Genomic DNA, 21,948 nt, shown 5'->3' with positions numbered 1-21,948 from the left:
TGTGAATTTTAGTGTAGGAATAAAGGTTGTAATTGTATGGGGCCTTTGATAACCACCAGCACCTCACAAATGGCAGGGGATTCTGAATTAGATCGAAAATATATCAGAGGTAAAATGTAGTTTTTCCATAGGTTCCAAAATGGTTAAGACCCAGCATGACTTTGTAATTAATAACTTGGCAAACAGCACAGTCACCTCACAGTGATTTACCTGAGTATAGCTGCAAATGAGAAATGTGCCTGAGTGCAGAACAGAATAAATTTGTTCTCCATAGAGATGCAAATTGTCAGCTTTTTCACAGTATTTTTCTTAAGTACCTCCAAAATGCCAGGACAAGGCAGGTCCCAGAAGGACAATGAAGACAGGGCCCTCATGGGGCAACTGACAAAATGTCCATACAAAATGAAACCATGACCAATTGCTATAAGTTTTATAAAGGAAATTAACACCAACCTGAAAGGAAAATGAGGACTCCTTTGCTCTACATAGGGTGTTCTGGATGGCTTCTGTGGGGCTGTGGGATCTGAACTGACTTAAAAAGTAAGGCAGGAACTAGCTTTGAAAAGTCTTTTTAAAAATAATTAATTATTTTTTATTGTTTTTAGATATACATAACAGTAGGGTGAATTTTGACATACATAAATGGGGTACAACCCATTACATTTTTTTTTTTTGAGACTAGGGATTGAACTCTGGGGCACTCAAGCACTGAGCCACACACATCACACACATCCCCAGCCTCCCCCACCCTTTTTAATAGTTTATTTAAAGACAGGGTCTCATTGAGTTGCTTAGTACCTCACCGCTACTGAGACTCGCGATCCTCCTGTCTTAGCCTCCTGAGCCACTGGGATTTACAGGCATGCGCCGCCATGCCCATCCAATCCATTACAACTTTGAGAAGTGCTTTTGACTAAGGGAGCAGTTTTGCCTAGGCCCTGAGGAGAGATTCAGTTGTACCTTCTCAACTGCTGTATGTTTTTAAAGAGTCTGTTTTTCTTGACACTTTCTGATGGTTCCTTAATTATCATTAAATATTCACCAATACTTGCTGTTGTTTCATGGAGAAATCTGAGGTTCTCCACTGAACTCTTCAATGAAACCTACCTTTCGGAAGTATTCATTCCTTTCAGCCCCTGAAAATCACCCCATGTACCTACAATTGGGTATTGTAGTAGAGGTTTGTACATTTTACTATGTACACTAAATTTCTGTCAGTCCCCCACCAGATCTGAATTACAGATTTTCAGGGACTGTGGAATAAAATACTATTTTTTCTGCTCTCAGCAAATAACAGGTCTGGCAATTTGCAGTGCTCCAGAGGAGATACACAAACATTTGCTTTTTTTTTTTTATCTACGTATTCTGCTGATCTGAAGGAACAAAATTTCCATTTCATAGTGTTTGTTGAGTTATTAAATAAAAGAAAAAATTTGAAGGAAATGTAGATATTAAAATCTATTCCATATTTTAAGCTCTTGCTGTTTTGGTAAGTACAGCTAAATGCTACCCAAAACTACAGAGCAGGCTCTGAAGATAAAGAGGCCCATGAAATGGAGAAGAATCTTTAAATGATGGTTTAAATCTGAATGAAATAATAGTAGAAACCAAACTTAAAGATTCTCATGTGAAGGGAAAATACAGAGCTTCTGTGAAGGTCTCAGTGTCTTAGGGATTCAAAAGTGTCAGAGGTTTCAGACTCTAGGAAATAGCAAGTGTGTCAAATGGCTACAGGTTAAAAGGAGGCTGCAGTGGCCCAGAGCTTGCTTTTTGTCTCTAAAAGCCTTTACTTATCTTTAAAAAATAATTTCTTTATTTTATTTTTATGGATCATATATTGTCAGATGTCCACTGTAAAAATTTCGTTTTTCCTTTTTTTTTTTCTTTTTGGTACCAGGGATTGAACCTAGGGGCACTTAACCACTGAACCACACCCCCAGCCTTTCTTATTTTTTTATTTTGATACAGGGTCTCACTAAGTTGCTGAAGCTGACTTTAAATTTACAATCCTTCCACATCAGTCTCCACTGGGATTACAGGTGTGCACCACCATGTCCAGCCGAAAGCTTATTTTTTAAGCAAAAAAATAATACACTCTACTTTGATTAGAGGCTAGACATTCTGTCTTACAGAAAGCCATCTCATGGGAGGAGAAATATAATGAAGATGGAGTTTCCTAAATGGTGCTTTGCATTCATTTACTGTTGGATTCTCAGCATATCCAGTCATGTTCTGAGAGAGCGCGTCCTCAGCCAAGGAGAACACTTCTGCTGCACCTGTTTGCCTAATTGGTTTCCCACCATCTGGGTAACCACCACTTAGGGATCCAGCAGTTCTCACCCTTGTGCTGAATTGAGCTGAGCAGCCTGGCTTTGGGGGTTACACTGATTTCTATAGTTCACTTGAAACTTTTCATATCATGTAATGCTTCTAACCAGACTTGACACCAGGAGCAATTAAGATACTATATTCCAAAAGAGATACCAAAGTTTACCTGGCACAAATACTTGATTCATCTAGACTCAGATTAATTGAGAAACTGCTGAGATTTCCTAGACATTTGCACGAGGGAGGCCTCAGGCTCAGAGAGTCCTGCCCCATGGTACTGCACAGGCAACCTTCCCACAAAACTCATCTGTGACTGCCATGGGTAAAGTCATGGTTTGGCTTAGCTTCAGTCCCCCCCTTTTTTTTTTTTTTTTGAGAGAGAGAGAGAGAGGGAGAATTTTTTAAATATTTTTTTTTTAGTTTTCGGTGGACACAACATCTTTATTTTATTTTTATGTGGTGCTGAGGATTGAACCCAGCGCCCCGTGCATGCCAGGCGAGCATGTTACCACTTGAGCCACATCCCCAGTCCCTTCGCTTCAGTCCCTTTTGTGCAATCAAAAATATTTATCAGTTCCTAGTTAAATAGAGGGTGCAATGGGATTCAACCCTCACAGTTTCTGTCTCTAATTGAGGAATTGAGATACAAGACTATTTAAGGAAGGAGAAAAATAGCAAACATGCTAAATAAGAATAAAAGAAGATAATCATATGAACTTACATAAGGAAATCCAAAGGATTGACATAACTGTAACCATAGTGGGTTTGGAAGGAGACACACCTGGAGGAACCTAGGCAGGCGTCACGTATTTGATGTTACAGAATTTGACTTGGACCTGGGAGGGGTCGGTTGTCCTCAAACTTCCCTGGACATGAGGGCCATCTGGGGAGGTTTAAAAACTTCAAGGTGAGATACCTCCAGCAGGCAGTAAAGACATGGGAGTCCCAGAAGAGGGAAAGAAGATTAAAGAACCAAACCTTGTTTGGTAGTGATCAAAAGTTGGGCTCAGGAGAAAAAGAGTAAAGACAGAAAAATCAGCTTTCATCTGATTTTTATATAGTCTTGCAGGTCAGGCCAAGAATTTTGGAAACATATTTAGCCATCTTCCCTCTGCTCAAGAACAATGGGGCATATTCAGTCACAACACCTGACTTACCGCTGCAGAAATGTTAGAATTTCCTCCATAGTACATAACTTCCCTCTGTCCATGCTCACCCATTGGTTGGAAACTTAAATTTGACAGAAAGCAAGTGTAGACACATGTTAATACCTGACAGGTTCCTTATTCGCTCAGATATAGGATCCCGGCTGTTATATATGGCTATGATCCACAAACGGTAGTACAACTGCTGTGTGGGATTCCCCTGGGTTACAGCCAGGAGGGGTCACCAGGGAAGCAGCAAATCTCTCACACACAAGGTGAAGCAGCCACCCTCAGCTCTCATCTACTTCAGCAGGATGAGGGACCTGGTGCTCACAGCTCTATAATTAAGGTGCTGTCACTGTGGCTTGCTTTTCTGTTTTGTCTTTGTGTCTCTGCTTTTCTCTCTTTTTCTCTTTAAGAGTGAGCTTGGGTAAAATTCTTATCGTATCATGGGTAATAATAGGCTGAAACAAGTTGGATGGGTTCAAGGATGCACAAATAGAGAGAGAGATATGGGTAGGTTTTTTTTTTGAAGAGGTCTGCCTTATCTAGAAGGAAATAGCTCAATTATAGGCTGGCATTTTGTAAGACTGAAGATAAAATTCTGCAAACTTTAAAAGAAAATATGTTTCACATCACTGCACTAATTTAGGAACTTGAACACAGCACCTGAATCATAATTTTCTGCTTATTTTAAAAGTGAGATTTTTTTAAAGTACTGTTTCAAGTAAGTGTGTGTTTTAGCATTAAAAGAAATGTATTGCCTCACAGCTGACAAGAAGTTCAGCACTTCCTGACAGGGCAAGACCCACAAGCACAATTGTAGCTCTTCTGCAAGGGAAAAAAAAAAATGCTAATAGCAACTGAATTTCTCTTCCTGTGCTGCTTCCTCTGTACTGAAGTTTAAAACGGTGGACTTTCCCAGTGACCCCTATGGGATTCTTCAGTTTCTGCTCTCCACTGAACTCCAGTGAGGCAGGACCTCCATCCCTGCTACCTGGTTCATTGGAATAAGAGAAGATTCATCTCAGAAAGAAAGGGACAGTTATCTTTTGATTTTTCTCTGTGGCCTTTGGTGACAAGGTGCATCATGTGACTTCAAAAATATCACAATCGTTATCTTGTTTATTCATCCTTTACATTTCCACTATCAGATTTTACTAAAAGGCTTTCTGTGGGTTTCAGAAGAAGAAATGTAATCCTCTCTGATTCAGCTATTAAGAAGTTTATTGAGACCTCTGATCTTGAGCTGAGTTTTAGAAAAGAAGAAAGAGAGGAGAAGAAAAAAGGTCCTGTCTTGGCCCATCTAGCACTGGAAGAGACAAAATTATAAACCGTGAACCAGTTAGAGAGAGCAAATGAACACTGAAGGGAGGGCTACTTACAACAGCTGCAGTATGGGTTCTGAAAAAGTATCCATCATGTGTACTGATGTGTTTCTCTGAAACATCAGATCGGACTATTGAGTAGGATTTAATTTTTTGGTAGTGGGAGGGAAAATGAGCAAAATTATAGAAGAATGTTCCAATGATAAAATGCAACCTTGCTGTGGCAAAACAGAAAAGTACACCGATTTTCTGGAGGGGAGAACAAGGCCGCCAGCCTTGTTCAGGCCCAGGCTTAGAGGATATTGCAGAAATTTAGGCAGATGGTAATTTGGACCTGAACTGAGGTCAAAGTACAACATAGGAAACAGGATAAGACCAAATGGGATTCACTGGAAAACTCTTGAGGATCACATAATGTTTCTAATCAAAAAGGAGATCATGCAGTTTCATGTATAGCGAAATGTTTTCCTCTGGTTTCAGCATTTTCAGCAGTTTTTATCTTTAGAAATGCGTTTTGACTTTACAAGTGCATTCTTATGCTTATTGTCTTCTCTCACTACATTTTTCTTTCTTCCATAGATGAAGTGGAGCAGGACAATCATCACTGTACTTATTTTGAGTCTGGACTAGTTTGGGTTCCAAGTCATCGGGAAGAGAACCCGTTCAGTTCAGGATGTGATGCCTTCCTTGAGGATACTTTTTAATAATCGATGCAGGTCAGTGGAGTTAGTAGTGGGAATAGTGACCCCCACCTAAGACTCTGAGAAGAAGTAAGTCATTGCTACCCTCAGAAAGTCCAGTTCTGCTGGCAGAAAACTGGAAGTTGAGGTTGCTAGGACGACCAGGTAGAAATGAATGGTATGGGCCTGCTTCCTCTCTACTAGTTTAAAAAATGTATTGTCTTTTCTGCTACAAAGAAAGATAGGCACACACACACACACTGCAAAGTGTAAAAGAACTCAAAATCGGTGAACTCAAAATTAAATGAGCTGATTTCAGTTTCAACCCTGCCCCACCAAACTCACATACACGGATTTTTTTTAGTTTGACAAACCTTGTGACTTCTCCTTGTTTCTTACACTGGTTTCATTTCATCTCATCAGTATCATAACAATTGTTATGATAGGTGTTTTATAAATGTTTTCCATGTGATAGATACTGTAATCAAGGAAACAGAAACTCAAAGCACTGTCCAGTGTAGGGAATTGGCAAGTGTCTGTTCCAAGACTGACCTGGAAGTAGAAGTTCTTCATGCCTACGCACACCTACCAGTGGTATATAGGCTCAGGTAGAGCCATGCCACAGGTGGCCATCCCTGTGGCTGGCAATGCCTTGGCCTTCATAAATTTAAAAATTTACAAATATAAATAAAAAATAGACAGTCTGGATACATTGGCTATAACAGGAATAGTTGGATTTCCTACAGCTAATTAGGTTCTCTTTTTAAATATTCATTTTATACCAATGTGGCAGAGTACTAAAATGGCAATCCCGAATCTGACTTTTTAAATTCTTGTAAAAATGTATTATTCATATAAGTAGGGAAAGTCATTTATACTTTCTTGCCTATATTGTATGTGTGTGTGTGTGTGTGTGTATGTAGGTTTTCATAGAGCAGGTTAGATCTTTGTGAGCTAATCTGTAGTCTGAGTTCTACTGAATCGCATTCTTCTTCTTCAGAATATCTTGTTAATGTTCTCAAATAACCCAGTCAAAAGGATAGAGAATCTCTGCCTATCCTCTTTCTAAGGACTTTTCAGAGTGCTACTTTATGTAATGTATATACATGGTTATATTTAATGGATGATGACACTATCACATAAGTATTTCATAACAATTAACTATATCTACAAGTTTAGAAAACTATATTCAGAGAAGTGAAGTGACATGGCTAATAACTGGATGACCCAGGATTGAAATCCAGGCTTTCTGTTCCTATTGCAGGAGTTGTGCTATCAAATACAAGCAACTGACCCCTTGAACTTACCTAGCTGTAATGGTAAACTGTGAGAATCAATTCCCCTATAACTTCCTTAATCATAGCTGTAAAATGCATTAAACACTTGGTATTATGTCTGGTTAAGAATTGGTTCATATCCTGCCAAAATTCATACGTGGAATCCCTAAACCCCCCAGGATGTGACGTCATTTGGAAACATGGTTGTTACAGATATACATAGTTAAAATGAGACCACACTGGAATGCAATGGACCCCTAATCCAGTATGAGTATTCTCCTTATCAAAGGGGGAAATTTGGACACAAAGACATGTGCACACATGAGAAAAGCATGAGCATTCTGGGTTTTGTTGTCACAAGTCAAGGAAATACCAGAAGCTAAGAGAAAGCCCTAGAACCGATCTTTCCTTTGCACTTTCAGGAGAATATGACCATGCCAACACCATGGTTTTGGGTTTCTGGCCTACAAAATTGCAACACAATATCTGTTGCTATAAGCCACACAGTTTGCAGTACTTTGCTACAGCAATTCAACTAACACAGTAAGAAATGGAGCAACAAGTACAAGAAGATAAAATAAACTATGACACCAAGAGCTTAACATTTTCCTCTAAATAGCCATGTTAATTAAGATCACCTAGAGAGCAAATTCTTTATTGACTCAAACACTTTGATAAAGATAAAGAAATTTAGTATGATCCTAAAATTGCTCTAACTTGCATCACAGATTCAGTGACTCCTGTTTGAAAGAAATGATCAGGCCATATAGCTCAAATATCCATCAGATACTTGAGTATATCTTCAACATTGTATCAACAAAGTGAGTTTTCAGACTCTACTTGGATATATCTGCTAATTTCCAAGGTAACCCATGCTATCTTTAGCAACTCTGATGATTAAGATATGATTTTCTATTCAACTGAACTGTATGTATAGATTTCACCCATTTGTTATAGTTCAGTTCCTTAAAATAAGAAAGAACGGATCTAATTCTCTTTTCACATATCAGTCCTTTGAATATTTGCACGTTGTCATATCCTTTCTGAGTCATGTAGTCCCCAAACTAGCTCTCGAGTTCTTTGAACTACTACTTTTATAACATAGTTTGGAGTTTCTTAACCTTGATGATCATTTCCATCAAATGTGTTCTAGTTTATTAGATCTTTTTTTCCCGTGGAATACCCAAAGCTTGGTTATGGTCACAGAAGTACCACTTAATATTTTAAACACATTATTTTTTATACTATTCCTCAACAATTGTACCCTGGTTTTGGAGGGCATTAGAGTATGCAGTAATATTTTTACTAGATTTAATTTAAAATTAATTAAAAACTTTTCATCATGTTTTTCTCTAGACAAGTTGTGTGAAACTAAGCTCTGACTTGATCACCAAGTGCCATAGAGGCCTGTACATAACAGGAGCCTGTGAGTCGCAGCATGAATGAATGAACACGTCTGCAGATACTAATACATCCCTCCGAAATTTTCAGTTTTGTTGTTTTTTTTAATCCCCAAAAGAGAAACTTATACTTTATTTTTAAATTCAGTCAGAGTATAAATGCCTTCTTACCAATCAATATTTCTACCTTTCATCACATATCTTTTATACAAAAAAGATTTTTCTTATGTTTGCAAATTGCTTCTAACCAAAACTAAAATGGCATGAGGGAAATAGTCATATTAAGACTTGTTTAACAAAAATGTGCTCTATAGTCTTCATCTGAATAATGGTGCAAACATACTATGTGGTGTGTGTAGATGCGTTAGCAAGTTCTGTATACACGTGTATATGCATATTTTCAGAGTCATATCATTTGGATTTTAACCCTAATGAAAAAAGGCTATAATTAGTTCTTTTTTTTTTTAGTAATTATAGTAATATCATAGTGGCTTTTGAGATCAGTTTTCTGCCTACATGCATGAAACAACCCCAAATTTTAACTTAATGTAAAGGAAGAAAGAGTGTGAGCTGCATTCTATTTCAATTTTCCCAATGAATTATTCAATCTCCTAAAATAGTCGTTGATATCTTGTGTAGATATCCTATATGTAAAATAAAAATTTAAAAAGAAAACTCTTCTCCTTGACTCACAGGGACATTAGAGGGCTGATGGAGTGTATTTATAAAATGTTTCGTGAATTAAAAGACAATTGCGTTAACAACAACTTGAATGTTGTATGTAATAGGAAATATCACTGTTTTGGATTTTTTTGTAAATAAGTTGTTTCACAAGAAATATTTCAAATAGCTTGAATTCTTGATTTGACATGCAATAGTTCTCTTATTAGTTGCTTTACTATTGAGTTCATTTAATTATCATCATTTTAAGGAGGATGTTTCATGTTAGCTTTTTCTTATTAAATGAAACATAAGTAAATCTTAAATTTTCTGTTTAAGTGTCTATCACAAATTCTAAAACAAAGTATAAAAATATGCTCTGAGAGCATATTTTATTTTATTTTAGTGACATATAATTTTTTTAGTGACATATAATCAAGCCACATTAATCAACTAACCGTATAGCCCATATAATGATACTGAACCTGATTGAAGGGCTTCCATGTTGTCTTTGTTAGGGCCTTGCTAAATTGCTGAGGCTGGCTTTGAATTTTCTACTTAACTCTTCTGAAAGAAACTAGCCTGATTGTTTTTTATGTCTCCCAATGGAAAAATCTAAATTTTGTGTTCAACATGACATCCTCTATAAATTATTCAAATGACACAAATAAAAAGTGAGTCTTATATAGTACTTTGGCAGCATCTTACTATAGGACATTGCCTGTATTGTAGAATATTCTGACATATTATAGGACTCCTTGCTATTTAATATGGTGTTTATTATCATGTGTTATTTTCAGGGAAATACAATTTTAAATAAATTATATTCTATTATTTTCATAAGTTACTCTTAGTTTAGGAAGCAGAATACAGTTTGTACAGTTTCATTTAATATATTGACATTTTCTCTATTTTTAGTTATATCCCAGCCATTTTTAATAGCCTTATATATATTTATTTCCAGTTTTTTCTCTATTGTAAGCAATGCAATGATGAACAAGAACAAAATTTTAAGGAAAACAGAAAATTATGGAACCAAGGAACAAGTTTCACATATCCTGGAAAATGATAAAAAAATGATAAAATCTGAGTGATTCTGGGGACAGGTTTAGGAATATGATACTTAAAAAAAAATGGGTACAAGGAAGGAAGTGGGAGAATATCAAAGATGTATTGTACCTGCCATTAAATCTTCCCAGAATCATCCTTCTGTTTGTTGGCAAAGGTGCCCTGGCTCTAACAAAAACATGAAAGACCTGTCAATAAGACTTCACTTGATCTGAGTAAAAAATACATGCCAATCTATCGTTGATATATCCTCTATTTGTATTAGTGACATTTTGGTTAACCACTTAGAAAATGACAGCTTGAAATTCCCAAGGTATGTTCAGAAATATTTTATTCTAGTTATTGAGAATAAATACATACTTGAGAAGATACTTCAAATAAAAATATATTAATCTGATGCTGAAACAGCATAATGCCAAATACTTCATAATCTGGCCTGTAATCCCAGTGGCTTGGGAGGCTGAGGCAAGAAGATTGAAAATTCAAAGCCAGCCTCAGCAATTTAGCAAGGCCTTAAGCTACTTAGCAAGAACTTGTCTCAAAATAAAAAAAAAAAAAAAAACACTTTAAAAAGGCTGAGGATGTGACTTAGTGGTTAAGTGCCCCTGGGTCCAGTCCCTAGTTTAAAAAAAAAAAAATCTGGCTTCTATTTCTACCTTTGCCTTCAAACTGAAAGAAATGATGTATTCTCTCAGAAAAGAAGAAGAAGAAAAAACCATGTTAAATCTAATGACCCATTTCTAGTCTTTATTTTTGCTGACCAACCTGTTCCATTTAACCCTAATCACCATCCTTGATAGTTCCACTTTATGATTATGCCTTCTGCCCTTGGATTCTCTTTTACTTCTCTAACCGCTTTCTCTGTGTCCTATTTTTAATCTTCTATACTTAGGGTTCCTCAGAATGCTATATTTTACCTGATTCTCTTATGTTCCCCTTTTTCTGTCACTTTGCAAAATTATCCATTTGTATTCTATCCCAGATGCACATTACCTCCTAACTTCATTCCAGATCCCCAGGCCTGAATTTCCTACCTGCATACCTGACTAATCTGCAATTCTCTGTCTAACCAATACTACAAACTTGGAATATCCAAACAACACATTTTCCCCCAAAATTGCATTCCCAATTCTTATCGCTTAAGCTTCTTTAATTACTTCTGCCTTCTTAAGAATTGGATCCCCTGGTATAGCTACATGGTTAAGAGAATATAGTCTTTACAGGAGTCAAACTAGGGTTTGGATTCTGTCCTGCTTCTAGTAGCTAAAAGCCCTTGGCACATTTCTTAACATCATATGCCTCTATCAATCAAAATAGGAATGTGTAAAAAACAGTTAACTGGCACAAATTAAATGCTAAATAAATAATTATTATTTTTCTTTTGTGTGTCATTTTCATTTGGCCCTCTTCCTCCCATGAGAACACAACAGTTATCTAGGTTTCATTGTCTCTTACCTAACAATTACAATAGCATACTAATCGGTCCTTTTTCTTTCAATCTGTCTTCCTGATACAGTGAATATTTCATCAACTTCATCTTTGAAACATCTCTCTATCTCATAATTCCTTTATTCAGAAGCATCTGGTGTCCTGCCTCACCCCTAAGTGACAAAATCTAGACCCCTTAGCATGTGACTTATTGTAGCTATGAACAAACAGTTGAATAGAACTTTAGTGATACTCATTGCTGGAATAGAATTACTATTAGTAAAACAAATTGACTGTAGCATCCAATGTCAGAAACGAATGGGGCCCTAGAACTTTAGTAGCACCACAAAATTAAGGCAGATATGAACAAGGAGCCATAAAGTGCCCTTCCATAAATTATCACAATGCAATAAGTGTGTCTATAATCAGTCCCCACCCATTCTCCCTGTGCTATCCCCCTCATTGTCTTAAAGACAATTTGTGCTTTCATCAACCAAACCATCTCCATCATTCACACTTTGATTCCATTGAATGAACTTCCCATCAACTGAATTTACCAGCTCTACTCAGATAACCCCAAGGTGGCAAACTCAGTGGCAGTTAATGGCAGGGTGATTAGAACCAATAATTTGAATAAGAAACATCAGAGAGCCTTGGATTAATAACAGATACAATCTGAAGTTTCATGTCATGATTACTTAAGTCCTTAGCTCAAAGTTTCTCTTAAATTGCCTTCACAAATTACATTGCATTTGAGTATATTTGAGCATATTTCATCATCATCATCAGAGATTCCTATCTTTTTTTGTCAGTCTGTCTTTCAAGAAGCTGTCAGTTGATTGGGGAACCACAATTCCATTCCCTGGGCTGGGTTCTTTCCATGATATATAACATAAGCTCAATTTACAATTTACAAATTCTTTGTCTTTCTGAATAAGCAAAATATTATTCAGATCTTAAACGAGTCTATGAAACTTTTCTGATAGGACCATGATAATTTCCAGAGTATCAGATCTAGCTTAAGTTAATTAGTCTAGAAACATTTCTCTTCTGATACTGCTTATCTCCAAGCTATATAATAATTTTCTTGGTGAAGGTCTTTTTAAAATCCCTCTCCTTCATCAGTCTTATTCAGAATGTTCTACCCAATGACTACTATTTCTTTAAATATCCTTTCTGATGCATTTATGTTTTTATATTATAAAAAAATTCATCCTATTTGGTTACCACCCATTATGATTCTAGTCATACACAGTTTACCATGTTGTTGGGAAATTGCAAATTTCTTATTGTTCTCATGTAAATAGCAGATGCTGCTATGAGCTCACAATCTTTATTATTTAAGTCTGATTCAAAGGGGAGAACTTTCACAAAAACTTTACATTTAAGTTCTCAGTAATTTTTTTTAAAAATCTCTTCCTAATTGCATCACCTGCACTTTGCACCATTACATCATAACAATCTGCAGATAATAAGAAACAGCAGGAAAAAAGACTGATAAATGTTAGCCTTTCAGAGATTGTATGTTCTTTTTGAAATCCCAGAACAGATAGCATTTCAAGTTAATTCCAGACATTTCAATATTTTAGACTTCCCCAAATATACCAACATGTAAATTCAATCTTTTCCTTTAGCAATTCCAAATTACTTAAACTTCCCACATCATATTAGGAAAAACTATCAAAGGGGCCACAAAGTACTTTCATATGCCATACAGCATGTTCTCTAAGGTATCCACAGCAGTTTTCAGGCCAAGCAAAGGACATAGATGAGAATCTCTAATCACTGCTTAGCATTTAAAGATTAAAACAAGGACACATTTTAAAAATATGCGTGCTCTTCAGGAAAACTGACCTCTACTAGTCATCTGGTTAAAGTATAGGAGATTGAAACTTTCTGGCTAAATAGAGGAAAAAATAGGGAGATTATATATACCTTTTTTTTTTTTAACTTCAGAAAACAGAATATGAGCGTGGTCTAAAACATTTAAAATCTGGAGAGAGATAAACCCTCTGGAGGCCACTTTCCTGGAAGCATGGGAGAGTACAGAATCTGGCTGGACTTTTGCAGACTTTTCTGAAGAGCAGAGGAAACAAATAGAACAATAAACAATAAACAGCAACCTTAGTGGTATGACAGATGGAAACCGTAAGAGTTGAACCCTAGACACAGAGCTGATTCTTCTTGGCTGCCCTGATCCCCTCATGAGACTTGCTGTATTCACCGAGGAAGCAGTAGTGGAAGCTGGAGGTGGATTGAGAAAGACTTCCATTAACTCCTGGAGTTTATAGCCTGAAGCAATGCTAGAGGAACAAGTCAATAACACACACAGGAAATCCTGAAGTTATTCAAAACCAGATGTAAGCTGAAACTTACCAAAATGTCAACTTAGCCTCAACCAAACTCAATTCCTGATTGTCTAAAAGTGGTTAAACTCTCCCTAGCTATCTAACAGAGCCTTCATCTATTAGATGCCCTATCTTACTCCAGTCTTTATGATTCTTCTAAACACAATGTCTCAGCATTTTAAAAAATCATGTGTGTGTGTGTGTGTGTAACATACATACATAAATGCTGAGACATTATGTTTATACATGTACATATATACTTATACATACACACTTATGAAACAAGTCATATGATCTTCCCATCATCAAGAGAAAAAAAAAACTGGGTTTTGTTTGACATTCAAGGCTAGGTTTTAATGGATCAATAGAAATAGTTCCTTCGAGACTCAGAGGAGGTTGGAATTTATAAGAAAGCCTTTTAAAAGTAACTGAGACAAATATGTTGAATAAATTAATGGAAAAGGACTATGAAATAGATTTGAGGTGCAGAACAGCATAAGAGAAATGGAATCAAGAAAAGTTGGAAGAAAAGGAGGAAGAAGAGAAGGAAAAGAAACATGGGTACTATAGAACGGAATGACAGATATCCAAAATGAACATGGATTTAATGATACACTGTTCACCGAAGGAAAAAAGGATCTGTGAACTCAAAGACATACTAATAGAAATTATTCAAACAGAAGCAAAGAGATGAAATATAAAAACTGAACTTGGTGACTCTGAACATGGTAACTGTGTTAATAATCCCCTGAGGCCAGTGGTGCCTGACCTCAGGGAGTTCCAATATACCAGGTCCAGCCACTCACTCCAAAACAGAATCAAATGGCAAAAGTTATGGTGAAGTAGAAAAGAAATTTAATATTCAGTATAGCCATACTAAGACTGGTGTCTTCAGCCCTGTCTTCAGGGTACAGACAGGAGCTTCAGGTTTAAATAGGGAAAGAATTTCATAAATAGGGAAGGTCAAAAGTTATGAGTAATTAAGCACGGTGTGTCAAACTGTGGTCTGTTTGGCTGCTATCTCAAGTTGGATTCTGCAAGGTCCTAGAGAAGTTGTTATTGCTTGAGGAGGCAATTGATTTACTATCATGTAATAATTACACCTGTTTAGAGGAGCAGCCTCAGTTTCCATCTTGGGATAATTGGTCCCAATTAGATCACCTCATCATGGGGCGATCTTCTGCAAGTCTCTGGAATCTAAAGTGACTGCTAGAGAAAAGGATAAGTCAGAAAGGCAGGATAAGTTTCTTCAGTTTTGAAGCACCGACTCTGTACTTCTAAGCATTGTCATAGGGGCTCACAACAGGATGTTTTAAAAGCCAGCAATTGATAATCTGTTGATTACTATGTCCCTGCAAATACTGAAAATGCCTTAGTTACTCTTATCTTGGTGCCTTCAGTCTTAAAGGGAATTGAGATAGGTTAGGTAAATTTAGGACTAAACAACATACTACTACCAGTTTTTAGACAGATGCTTCTTAGATGATTAACATGTTTACAGGCAGAGTTGAGAGGGAATCTGACCCAAAGTTTACAGCAGAGAAGAGAAAGAGAGACAAAAGGCAGGCAGAGATGCCAAGGTTTTATTCTACTGTTAATTACCCATTGGATATCTGAGTCCCAAGTGAGGAACTGGTACTTTCAGCAAAAAAACTTTCTGACTATAAGACCCTATGACAAACAGTGCATAAAAAATCAAATGGGACAATACCAAAGAGTCTAACACCTGTGTAACTGAAGTCCCAGAAAAAGAAAAACAGGGGGAAGAACAGGGCAGAAGAAATATTTGAACAAATACCACCAAGAATTTACAAAATTAAGCTTAAAAATATCTATTTAAATATTTAAAAACCTTAGGTTGAACAAAGCAAGATGAATGAAAAGAAAATGATAACTAAAGAGGGGAGGGAAAGAGAAAATACTGGGAACTGAAGTGGAGCTAATTACATTCCATGCATGTATAGTATGGCAGGGTGCATCCCACTATTATGTATAACTATAATGAACTCACAAAAACATTTTTTTAAAATTTGGTATAAAACAAAATAAAGAGAAAATCATTAAAGTAGCCAGAAAATAGAAAAGTTATATTCAGGAAAATCACAATAAGAATAATGAATGACTTTCCCTTAGAAACAATGACAGAAGATAATGGGTCGCCGTCTTTAAAATGCTGAAAATAAAAACCTGTCAACTTAATATTTTATACCCGCAGTAGATACTATTATTACCTACCTCACAAGGTTTATGAGGCTTCAGTGAGTTAATATTGCTATAATTTTTCTTGGGAAAAAATTCTTAAAGCAAATGCAACAATATCAGTGTAATGTATATGGTAGTTATTTTCTTTTTCATACTTTTCTACAATCACAAACTCATGATATTATTAAAACAGGACAACTTAATAAAAGATATGCTTCAGGACAACAGGGACTTTGTTAAGGTCACTGTTCTATCTCAGTGCCTGGAAGAGTGCCTGGATCATCTATAAATTAGCTCACAACATGGATATGTGAAAATCTTTTTCCAATAGTAATTTATAATATATGTGAATAATTTATAATATATGTGACAAGGGAAAAAAAGAAGAAGAACAATTAAAATTTGGACCAATTTAAATCTTAAAAACTGAAATAAGGTTGTTTATATGAAAAAAAAGTAATTTTGCAAATGCTTATATCTGTGGTGCAGACATCAGCTCTTTTACTTTCAAAAGATCTCAAGGAGCAGAGCAATAACATCATTTCTTTCTCTTATCCTTCAACTTTAGTCTTTCCTATCACTGAGCTACAGAAAATGTTTTCTTTTGGAGAAGGCTGAAAAATTAGATAAAAAAGAGAAACATTGAAGTCAAATATACAAGCCTAATAGACTGAAGTGTTTAGGAGGAAAACTTTTATCATGAACTTACTACACATCACAAATCAAGGGAGTCTTAGGGCCAGAGGGGTACTTAGAGATCACCATCCCTGCAAATTACAAATGATCAAATTAATCCCGGAGAGGTCACAGTGCTAATTCGAAATAAGACTGAGGCTAAAACCCATTCAAGATTTGTTTGATATTCAAGATTTGTTTTTAATGGCTCTGGCTTTGTCAATTTTTCTTTAAGGACCTTCTTTTCTTCCTGTATCCATGTCTGTTCTCTATTAGGTTTTCCCTGCTAATGGATGTCAGGCAGATTTTAAGCAGCATCAAAACTCTTTCTGGGAATAGATAGTGGAAGGCACACACTAGTATCTTCTCCTCAAAATTGAAAGCTTCAGAAATCCTATGAGTATCATAGGAAAGACTGTAATTTATAGTAGTCCTAGAGAGAAAGTGAAGTTTCTCATAAATGATTTGAGACATTGCTCTATTAATTTAGTGGGTGAATTTGACATTAGTATGGAGAAATCTACAACTTGAACTTAAAACTAAGGACTTTTGACTATTTATAGTGATTTGCCTGTAAAAAAATAAGTGACAAAAATTCATGATCATTAATACCAATGGACATTTTTGCCACTTATCAATTTTTTTCTTTCTATAATAGCCCCCACCTCCTAATTACAGTTTCTAGAATCTGATTGATAAAGTCTGAAAACTAGGGGGTTATTTTTCAATCAAAATAATACAAATATCATAGCTACTTATTAATTAATACAAATATCATAGCTACTTATTAATTAATCAATATACATATTCCAGTATACATATTTAAACTGAGCTGAAATTTAACTAGCTTAAGTATGCCACATATTTGATTTCTTGCCTTTCCAGTTTGTCATATTGTTTCTGATGCTTCCTTTTCTGCTAAATGGCCTACCTCATAGCCAGTTTTCTCCACCATTTAATCCTGCAGCCAAGCATGATGCTGTATGGGCAAGAGTGATATATCATTATTATTACCACCAATTTTGCTTTAGGGTCAAACTAAGTTGACTTTAAGAATTTAATTTTAATGCATAGTACAATTACAGATGATGGAAGTACTTTAAATTTTCTGTGGTTGCTTTTTTCATATGTTAATTTTCATAATCAGAACCCTACTGTCCTAAGAAAATCTGTCTCAGAGTACCATAAACTTTTCCAATATTTAAAAAAATTTCCCCATCTCTCTATGTAAAGAATTAATCATATTTCAATCCTAAGAATATTTTAGTATTTTTATTATTAAAGAGAAATTATTCAGATTTTTTTTAAAGAGCAAAGAAGACTTTATTGAAGACTACTGAAATATGGCAAAGGTATTGAACTCAACTTGAAATACCAATAAGGGAAATGGGGGTTTAGAGGCAGTGGGGAGAAGATGGAAAATTTACTAAGAGGAAGTTGCTTAAGATAACAAGGAGGAGGATGTGAGATATCAAAGGTGTGGAAGATTCCTATAAACTGGCTAGTAAGGATTCTTTGCTAAAACTGGTCTCAGTAGGGCAAGGTCAAAGCCTAGTCCAGAAGAGGTCTCAAATCATGCTGACTAAAGTTTTTCAAAGAAAAAGTTTTCATCTTTCATTTTTCTAAACTTGGATTCACCCACTAAAAAGGGCCAATTAAGAGTGCTAGCAGTTCTGGGCTGGGATTGTGGCTCAGGGGCCGTGGGCTCACCTAGCATGGGCGGGGCCCCAGGTTCTGGTTCCATCCTCAGCACCACATAAAAATAAAGGCTTTATGTTGTGTCCATCTACACCTAGGATATAATTTTTTTTTTTAAAAAAAAAAGAGTGCTAGAGGTTCTGTGCTGGTTTTTATTTAGGCCTGGAAAATAAACTTCATCATTATTTATAATGCTATTATAAATGACTGACACAAGCTGTCTTATTCAAATGAAATCTTTTAGCAAAACACCACACACACACACACATACACAATCTGTTCCATGAACTATAGGAAATCTGATCAATCTCATAAGATGATGAAAATATTTGTGATATTTATATTGTACTTACTATTTGCTAGTCCCTGTCCTAATCAATTACCTAAATTAATCCCTTCAATCCTACCTAGTCTTCTAGTGGAAGTGCTATTGTTATATCCATCCTGGGGCCAACAGAGAAACAGAAGCACATGGCCATTACAAAGCTTGTCCAAAGTTACCCAAGTTAGATATGTCAAGGTTGTAATTAGAACCTATGCAATGTGACTATTGAAAGAATGTTCTCTACCACTGTGCCTGCCTGCACCTATAAAATCTCTTCTCCTGGTTCTCCCTGAACAAACACATATAACCGGAAGGTGGGTGAAGGGTATGTAGAATGACGTAGAGTTGTGGAAGTCCATACCTTTAGGCACATTCTTTGCATTTACACCTCCTTTCTTCCTAAATCTAGTCTAGTACTTAACACAGAGCAGGGCATGGACAATTTTTGTCCTCAGCTAAATTACTGACTGAGTGAATTGACTGCATATTCAATTCCTGATGACCAAAAAGATAAATGTTTCTCAAACTCTGGTGTGCTGATCTGCAATGACAACACTTTAGGACCAGAAGGCACTGTCTGTATGACATAATACAAGGACCATGGCAGTTGTCCATGGGAAGCCCAGCCCACAGAGCTTTCCAGGTTCAGTTCAGGGTGAGCTGGACCTCAGGCCAGGGAATATAACGGCGCCACGCACCTTTCCTCTGAAGGTTCTGGTGAAAAGCTGCTGGTCTTGGGATGCTGTGAGAGCCAGTCTCATTGCTAATTAGACCTGATTTAAATTCTGCCATACTTTCTGCTCAGCTGTTATTCATACCTTCTGGTCTTAGAGAAATACGTACGCAGTCAGAGAAATCAGAAGAAAAGGTAAGAGAAAAACCAAGCAATGTGCAGAGACTCAGATGTTGCTAAAGCTGTATTCATAGAAGTAACAAGCTGAATGAGTCTCAGGGTGAGAGACTGGTCTTTTCATCTCATTTACACTTTTCTTTGGTCTCTACCATAGCTCAGCAGAGCTCATTTATCAAGAAATCAATGACTAATTTCCTGTGAAGTATAACCAAGAAATCTGCAATGTTCTACATTGGTTAAAAGAGAATACTTGGTTTCACCTCGTGCTGTGAAATCCAAACCAAATAATTGTTGCAACTGATTTAAGCATTTGAATTTTTAAAAAGATGAAAAAGTTCACTCAGACTATGACATGCAATGCTGAACTCCTATGGGGTGAGGGACTACAGGGAGGGCATGGAGGGGATAGTTGTTTCCAGTCTCTGAAATTCAATTCTGCTGTATGTGCATCATCAAGTATTGCTTTGCCACAGCTGGTGCATATTTATAGTCTTAAGAGTTTTCATATGAGATTCAAACATAGATTAAAGTAGAAAGGAACTTGAGAGCTCTAGGGAAGAATATGATATTTCAATTGCATTTGATCATTTTATTGAGTTTGCCTAGAAAAATCAGTTAAAAAACAATTTTCATACTCAGAGCTCAGATTATACATTCCAGCTTGTGCATGACAATAGGTTTCTTTTCTTTCTTTTTTTTTTTTTTATTAATCAACTCCAAAGTACTGAGAAGATTGATCATTCTAAATCTTTTGGGTATGGTGGAACTGGAACAGGGCCTTCATTCCATGAACATTTCATCTGTTTTTCTCTTCATCTGGCATGAAGACTTGCTCAAATCTTTACATACTGAAATAGTGACTTATTAGATTTAGCAGTAATTTTTAAAAGACATTAATAGTGTATTTAAATTGCAGAGTGGAATTATTGCAATACTGTGAAAGATGTTTGATTATATAGAAGAGTTGCCAAGTGAGTATTAATTGCTTTATGCCCTTTTTTAAAGCAAAGGAACATGAAAATAATGTGAACTGACAAACAATTAGTTGATTTTGTAAATCAAGGACTTTTGGACACGTTGCTTAACTTCTTGGAGCCTCAGTTTTCTAATCTGTATTAATGCTACCTGCCTTCTAGTTTTGTTATAAAGATCAAATGGGGGAGCTGGGGTTGTGGCTTAGCGATAGAGCCCTTGCCTCACATGTGCGACACCCTGGGTTCAATCCTCAGCACCACATTAAAAAAAATAAATAAGTGAAATAAAGGTATAGTGTCTATCTACAACTGAAAAATAAATATTAAAAAAAAGATCAAATGGGATAAAACATGTGAAGTTCTCAGCAGAAGACTTGGCACAAATGTATAAGCTATTGTTACTGTTGCTACAATTTATTTGATTGTCGATCAAACTTGATAGTCACAGCAGTGCACCTTTACATAATGCTCGTTTTTCCAGTGGGAAACTCGGCTAAAGGGACTCTGGAATATTCTATAATGCTATTTCTTATAGGAATATATCTCAAGGAAAGATCAAGACTCATAGATCCCTGGCCTTTCTGACTACCCAATGAGACAGTAGGACAAATACTGGTGTGGATATTCCAAGACAAACAAGCAGCAAAGGTTAATGGTGGCAATTGTACTCGCCTTTAATTGTGGCTGCCACAGATTTGCTCAACAATAGTCTCATTAGTACACCTTCAGTCACCTCAAATCCTCACATTGTTTCATTTCCAAAATTGATTGCAGCTTCTCTTATTTCCAAACTGAGTAATAATGTGTGGAGGTGAAAGTGCAGGCTGTTCACCCTAGGAAATGCTTAGCCAGGATCATCTCACTAGCTTCATATAAAAGGAAACCTTATGGCTCCAGAGATTGAGTTCCTGAGTTGAACTTTCTATACTTTCTCCTACTTATACAAGGCACTTAACCCATTTGTTCCATCATCCTAGATATGGAACACTTATTAAAAAAATTAAGCTACTATGGTAATTTTGAAGTAATTATGTTTGCAGAATTAAAAACTTGGGACTTAACAGGTTCAACTCTCTGAGCTGAACATTTTCATTTGTTACCTCAAAGAGTTATTGTAAAGATTATATGAAAAAATAATTGTATAGTACACGGGCCATTGTAGTAAGTGTCAATAAATGTTAGTGATTCTCATTATTCTTTTTGGTGAAGATTTGCTGTGGTTTCATTATACAGTTTCCTCCCTGAGTTATTTGGCTTACAGTAAAGGAATCAGGAGAAAGGGGAATTAGAAGTCTTATTCCCAAACCCATATTTAAGACCTCTGTACTTGATTTATTTATGAATTTAATAACAGGATCTGGGAATTATCTTTGAATTTAAACTATTGTATTTTTCATTTCTAACAGTGAAGATTCACAAAGTCCTGGGGCAAGATCTTTATTACTAAAGTACCTCTAAGGAGTTAATTAGAAAAAACTTCATATGCATATTTATACTCTGGGGAACAAAAAGTTTTAAGTGGCAGGAGTCAATTTCAAATTACTTTGGAATTATTTATG

The 21,948-nt window shown here is 36.1% G+C and overlaps 1 protein-coding gene across 2 annotated transcripts in view; it reads left to right on the top strand.

Moving 5' to 3' along the window:
* The window catches only part of Far2 (fatty acyl-CoA reductase 2), a 138,419-nt gene that overhangs the window by 39,370 nt on the left and 77,101 nt on the right, over positions 1-21,948 (top strand). The window contains exon 3 of one of the 2 annotated variants that reach the window (XM_071610021.1): positions 5,381-5,517. The exons of the other annotated variant lie outside the window; for it this stretch is intronic. The gene's annotated coding sequence lies outside the window, so the exon portion shown is untranslated. The remainder of the gene's footprint in view (positions 1-5,380; positions 5,518-21,948) is intronic. 2 annotated transcript variants of the gene reach the window in all.

Source organism: Marmota flaviventris, chromosome 3 (genome assembly GCF_047511675.1).
Source record: "Marmota flaviventris isolate mMarFla1 chromosome 3, mMarFla1.hap1, whole genome shotgun sequence".
NCBI lineage: Eukaryota > Metazoa > Chordata > Mammalia > Rodentia > Sciuridae > Marmota > Marmota flaviventris.
This window is presented reverse-complemented; position numbering and strand designations above follow the sequence as displayed.